Here is a 6,471-nt window from a genome sequence, read left to right on the forward strand (position 1 = left end):
AAGCCCAACAATGTAACTGCTACGCCATCTGCTGGCTTCAAGTGTGTGGTTTCTCTTTTTTCTTTTTTTGGTGCAAAAGTATTTATTGTATCTCTTTATCTATCTCCCCTGTCACCAACCAGCTTTCTCCTCTGGAACCTCAATTCTACTCTCTACTTCTCTCAGTTTCACTTTTCTGATTCCACATACCAGTGAGATCATGCCATATTAGTCTCTCTGCGTCTGTCTTATTTCATTTTTCATAATGTCTTCCAGTTTCAGCCAATGTTGTTGCAAATAATACATAGTTACATAGGATAAAGAAGTTCTGCTGTACAATAGAACTGTAAGATGACTATGACTAGTAAAAATGCATTGTATATTTCAAAATACAAACTTAGTCCTCTCATTTTGTCAATTGTTTGTAACACTGGTTGTCTGTAACACTTTGTTACTGTCTTCCTCTCTGGGTGTCTATCTTTGTGGTTTGGGGGTTTTCTGTAGTGAGAAGGTTTGATTCTTTTTCTTATCTGTGTACCTGCTCAGCTAGTGAATTTTATACATTTTCATGTTTGCATGAAGATAGCTACTGTCCTTTCATTTCTAAATGTAGGACACCTTAAACATTTCTTGTAAGACCAGTCTAATGATGGTGATTTCCCTTGTTCTTGCTTGTCTGTGAAATACCTTCTCTTTCAATTTTGAAGGACAGCTTTACTGGGTATAGAAATCTTGGCTGACACTTTTTTCTTTCACCATTTGAATGTGTCATTCCATTCTCCACCCTTCTGTAAGGTTTCTGTTGAGAAATATGCGAATAGCCTAATGGAAATGCCATCATATTTGACTTGATATTTTTTTCTTGCAGCTTTAAAAATTCTCTGTTTTAAATGTTAGATCGTTTACTTATAATTAGCTTGGATGTGTTTGAGAATTATTCAGCGCTTTTTTTTTTATCTGAATGTTCATATCTATTCCAGGACTTGGAAAATTTTTAGCAATTATTATATTTCAACTATATTAGCTTTCTGTTCCTATCTTTGTCTCATTTCCTTCTGGAACTCCCCTTAATGCAAATGTTTATTTGCTTAATGATGTTCTATACATCCTGCAGGCTGAGGTCACTGCTAAAATAGAGGACTTAAAATACTCTCACCACAAAGAAATGATAAGTATTTCAGGTAATAAATATGCTGGTTACTCTGATTTGGTTATTCCACAATGTATAAATGTGTCAAAAAATTACTTTGTACACCACAAATACATCCAACTATTACTTCTCAATGAAAATAAAATATAACTTTAAAAAATCAATTGATAGAAATCCATTGTAGCATTGTCTTTGTATAGCCAGAAAAAAACAAAAACGAAAATGAAAACAGTTAATTGGCATGAGTTGAGGAAATGTTTGTAACTTGTGGTACATCTAATATTTCATAAAAAATTACTAAAATAATGAGGCAAGTTTGATGGTATAATAGGAGGTCTGTAATAACATTTATAAGAGAGACAAAGAAATGGCTATGTTGTGGGACTCCCATGTAGTCGACCATGGTTCGAGTCCCGGATTAGGTGGCTTAAATTCACGCCGGGCGCGTGTGCATGTGTGCCCAAGATCCCGAGAGGAGAATGGAGGAGAAGGGACTGCGGCGTGACCATCCCCCCTGGGGGGTGATTTCTCGCTTTCTGTCTCTGTCTCTCTCTGTCTCTCTCTGTCTGGCGAGCACACGTGCCCTATAGCAAAAAAACAAAACAAACAAAAAAAAACCTCCCCCCCAAAAAAAAGAAATCTCCAGAATATTCTACTTTTATAAAAAGCAAAATATTCCATATACATATTGACATGTGCATGGAATAGTGTCTAAATGGGAAACAGGTCAAAATGTCAACAGTGATTACACTGTAGAGGAATGGGGAGTGTGAGAAACAGACTCATTTTTTACTTGATACATATTTTACTACTTTTTTTTGGAGGGGGTAGGCATTTATCACTTAAAATAAAAGTAAAACAAGAGGGAAACACTCTGTCCCTATTTTGACTATATCTAAGTTTCTGTGGACCTCCTTCTCAGAGCCAAAGTTTGGAGCACATGCAGCAAACCCAACCTCCAGGATGGCTGCCCGGGCTGTAGCCTCTAACCTGTGATCAGCAGAACTGCCGAGTCACAGTCACAAATACTAGCGTTGGAAACACTGCCTCATGGGCCTCACTCCCCAGAGAAGGCAACAAATTTGGGCAATGACACACTTGAGACTCTATGGCAATGAGAACTGTGGAATCCATGCAGAAGTATGTGATCAAACCTCAGCTCCTCCTGCCCCTGACTGGCAGAAGCACCACCAAGAGTCTGGCAGCTCTTCCCCTTCACCCGATCCCTGACACCTTTCTTTCTTCTTTGGTGGGAGCTTTGCTCTGTCTTCCGAAAGTGGTTTGCTCTGTGTTGCTGTGAAAACAAGACATGATGACACGTGCTGCTTGAGAGAAGACAGAAGCGCTAAGCTCATCCATTCTGGTCCAGCTGACACTCCATGGTAATGTGCAGATCTGTACTTAGAAGGCCGCGCCCCAGCACAAGTCCTGGACACCTTAGACAAGTCCTAGAGAGACTTTCAGTAATTTCTGAAGGTAGGGCCAACTTTTTTTTTTTTTTAGATTATTTTGTTATTTTTAAAATTAATTTTAAAATTATTTTTATACATTAAATCGCTATACATCATTTAGATTGTGAAGAGACGTTACCCAGCATGATCTACACCTCAGCCCAGTCCAGTTGAAACTTACACATATCCTTGTCAACAGATAAAAAAATCTTATCTGTATCCCACAAGTGTCTTACTCCTCCATTTCCCCCCGCCCCCCAAATTTCCTTTCCTATACTCTTCTCCTCCAACATTCTCTTCCCACTTTGTCTCATGTCCATTACAATTTTTAATGTGTTTATGTTCTCCAGTTTTTCAGTCTCCACTATAGAGTGCAAACAGTCGTTATATGTTAAGTGGAGACATACAATGCCTCTCTTTCATAGCCTGACTTGCTATTATTATTTTTTAAACATTCAACCACTGTATAGCATTTGGCTTGTACAGAGAATTTTCCTAAGATGAAATACTTCTCCGACCAGTCCAGTTGAGAATACTTTACATGTTATCATCAACAGGTAATAAACCATTTCTGTGTCCCATAAATGTCATGCCTTTCTATTTTTTTTCCTCCTTTCCTTTTCTAGACTCTTCCCTTCTCGCCCACCCCCATTCCACAGCATCTTCAGCGTCCATAACTATTTCACTGCTTTTATGCCCTCCAATATTTCAATCTCTACCATAGAGTGCAGATAGTATATATTAAATGGATACATAGAATGTCTCTTTCTTTCATAGCCTGGCTTGCTTCACTCAGCAATAAATCTTCCTCATTGGACCACTTTCTATCAAATGCCAGGATCTTATTGTTTTCTTATGGTTGAATAGTATCCCATAGAGTATACGTGCCACACTTTCCAATCCATTCATCTGTTTGTGGACATTTGGGTTGGTTCCATGTCTTGGCAATCATGAATAATGCTGCAATAAACATGGATGTGCAAGCACTTTTCCGACCATGCATTCTCCTGTCCTCTGCGTGGATACCCAGGAATGAGCTTGCTGGATCACATGGTAGTTCTATTTGTAGATCTTTGAGGACCCTCCATATTGTTTTCCACAGTGGCTGGACCAATTTACATTCGCACCAACAGTGTAGGAGAGTTTCCCTTTTCACCACATCCCTGCCAACACTTGGCACTTTTTGTATTTTTAATCTTCGCCATCCTGACAGGGGTTAGGTGGTGCCTCATTGTGGTTTTAACCTGCATTTCCCTTATGATAAGGGATGTTGAGCACTTCCTGTCTCAGGCTTTTTGGCTGTTCATATGTTTTGTTTAAGGAAGACATATGAACAGCTCATTTCCCTGTCTTTTAATTGGGTTAATAATTTTTTTGGGGGGGAAGGGAAGCTGCTTGAGTTCCCTGTGTATTCTGATTATCCGTCCCTTATCTGTGGCATAGTTTACAAAAATATTCTTCCATTGTGAGGGTTGTCGATTCACACTAACTACTGTGACCTTTGCTGTGCAGAAACTTCTTAGTCTAATATAGTCCCACTTGTCTATTTTAGGGATTATTGCCTATGCTTTGGGAGTCTTATTTAAGAAGTCTTTGCCTACTCCAATGTCTCCCAGCGTTTCCTCAGCATTTTCCACCAGTAATTTTATAGTCTGAGGTCTTAGGTTCAGATCTTTGATCGATTTTGAGTTGACTGTTAATGGTTTTTTTTTTTTGAGATGTTTTTCGCTATAGGGCGCATGCACTCGCCAGACAGACAGAGAGAGACAGAGAGATAGAAAGCGAGAAATCACCCCCCAGGGGGGATGGCCACGCCGCAATCCCTTCTTCTCCATTCTCCTCTCGGGATCTTGAGTACACACGCACACGCATCCGGTGTGAGTTTAAGCCACTGGGTCCAGGACTTGAACCGCGGTTGACTACGTGGGAGTCCAGCGACATAGCCATGACGCTAACTGCTGGTCCCTCATGCTGTTTCGATTATCATAGATTTATAGCATATTTTTATGTCAGGGAGTGAGATGTCACCACTCCACTCTTCTAGTGCAGGATGGCTTTGGCAATACTGGGTCTTTTATGATTCTAGACAAATTCTATGATTGTCTTTCCTAGATCTGTGAAGAATGTCTCTGGTATTTTTATTGGAATTGTGTGAAATATGTAGATTAATTTGGGTAGAACTGCCATTTTGATTATGTTAATGCTTCCAACCCAGGAACATGGGATGTCTTCCACTTTTTATGTCATTTTCAATATCTTTTATAAGATTTGCATAGCTTTCTTCGTGAAGGCCTTCGACTTCCCTAGTTAGGGTTATCCCTAGGTTACCGTACACATTTTGTGGCTGTGATGAAAGGGATCCCTTCTTCAGCTCTACCTCGTTCACCTTGTTCTTCGTATACAGAAATCCTATTGATTTTGGATGTTGAATTTGTATCCTGACACTTTACTGTGTTCATTTATTACTTTGAGAAGTGTTTTCATGGAGAACTTTGGGTCTTCTAAGTATACCATCATGTCATCTGCAAATATAGATACTTCTTTGCCTATTTGAATGCCTTTTATATTGCCGACGGCCATACCACCCTGAACGTGCCCGATCTCGTCTGAATGCCTTTATATGGTTCTCTTTTTTGTTTGCATTCGCTAAGACTTCCAGCACTGTATTGAAATGCAGTGGGGAAAGTGGGCAACCTTGTCTAGTACCGTTATTAGTGAAAAAACTTTTAGCTTTTCCCTATTCTTTTCTAAGAGAGATTTTTGCTATAGGGTATGTGCGCTCGCTGGAGAGACAAGAGAGAGGGACAGAAAGAGAGAAATCCGCCCCCCCCCAAGGGTGATTGTGGCCTTGCCACAGTCCCTCCTCCTCCACCGTCCTCTCGGGATCTTGGGCACGCACGCACACGCGCCTGGTGGGAGTTTTTAAGCCACCGGGTCCGGGACTCGAACCGCGGTCGACTACGGGGGAGCCCAGCGACATAGCCATTACGCCACCTGCTGGTCCCGGTGTGTGGTTTCTTAATGGAGCCGGGGTGGAGGTGAGGCAGGAGCAGCGGGTGCACCATGCCTTTCCCAGCTTTAGAGCCTGCTCGGGTCAGGCCGCACGTTTGGCCTCCGTATGCCTGGCCCTCCCTGTCCCCGAAGACGACGTCCCCGACAGGAGGGAGCGTGCGGGAGAACCCTGCTAGCCCGGTCCCGGGTTGTGACTGGCCCAGCTCCTTCCCATCCCGCCTAGCTCAGGGAGAGGGGGCTTCCCCAGGAACGGCTGGCTGACGTGGCTCTTGGTGCTACTGCCTGGGGGCCGCCCTTCCTCACGTGCCGCGGCTCGTCCTGGTCCCTCTGGGTGTGGGTGTGGGCGCCCCTGGGTAGGGCCGGGTCTGCGCCCCCAGCTGCTCGCAGGCCCCACGGAGCGGCTGAGCACACCAAGGCCTGAGCTCGGGCAGGGAGGGACCTGATTTCATCTCAGGCCTGGGACCTCCCCATTCCCATCTCGACCTGGGACTCCACGCAAGGACAGAGGTGGCCCCTGCCTCCCCTGCCCTCCAACCCTCGATCTTCGTCTGCTCTCACACTCGGGAAGGGAGGACAGAGAACAGTTAGATATCCCCTAGAGCCCCCCAAAATACTGAGCCCCCTAAATAGGAGAGGATGCAGGCGCGAGAACACAGCAGGCCACGGCGAATCCGCGCAGGGGGATGAAGGTATTATTCAGAAATGTCTTTGAATGATACAAACAAACCGAAAAATGAAACCTCCCAACATTCCAATGAGAAGAGCACCTATGAGCGGAGTGGGTCTGCGAACACACCAGCAAACGTGCCCGGCCCCGGCCCGCCCTCTCCGTCCGGCTTGGAGAACCTGACGGCTCTGCTCCCACCAGCCGGGACCAGC

Source organism: Tupaia chinensis, unplaced genomic scaffold, assembly GCF_000334495.1.
Source record: "Tupaia chinensis unplaced genomic scaffold, TupChi_1.0 Scaffold000704_1, whole genome shotgun sequence".
Lineage (NCBI taxonomy): Eukaryota > Metazoa > Chordata > Mammalia > Scandentia > Tupaiidae > Tupaia > Tupaia belangeri.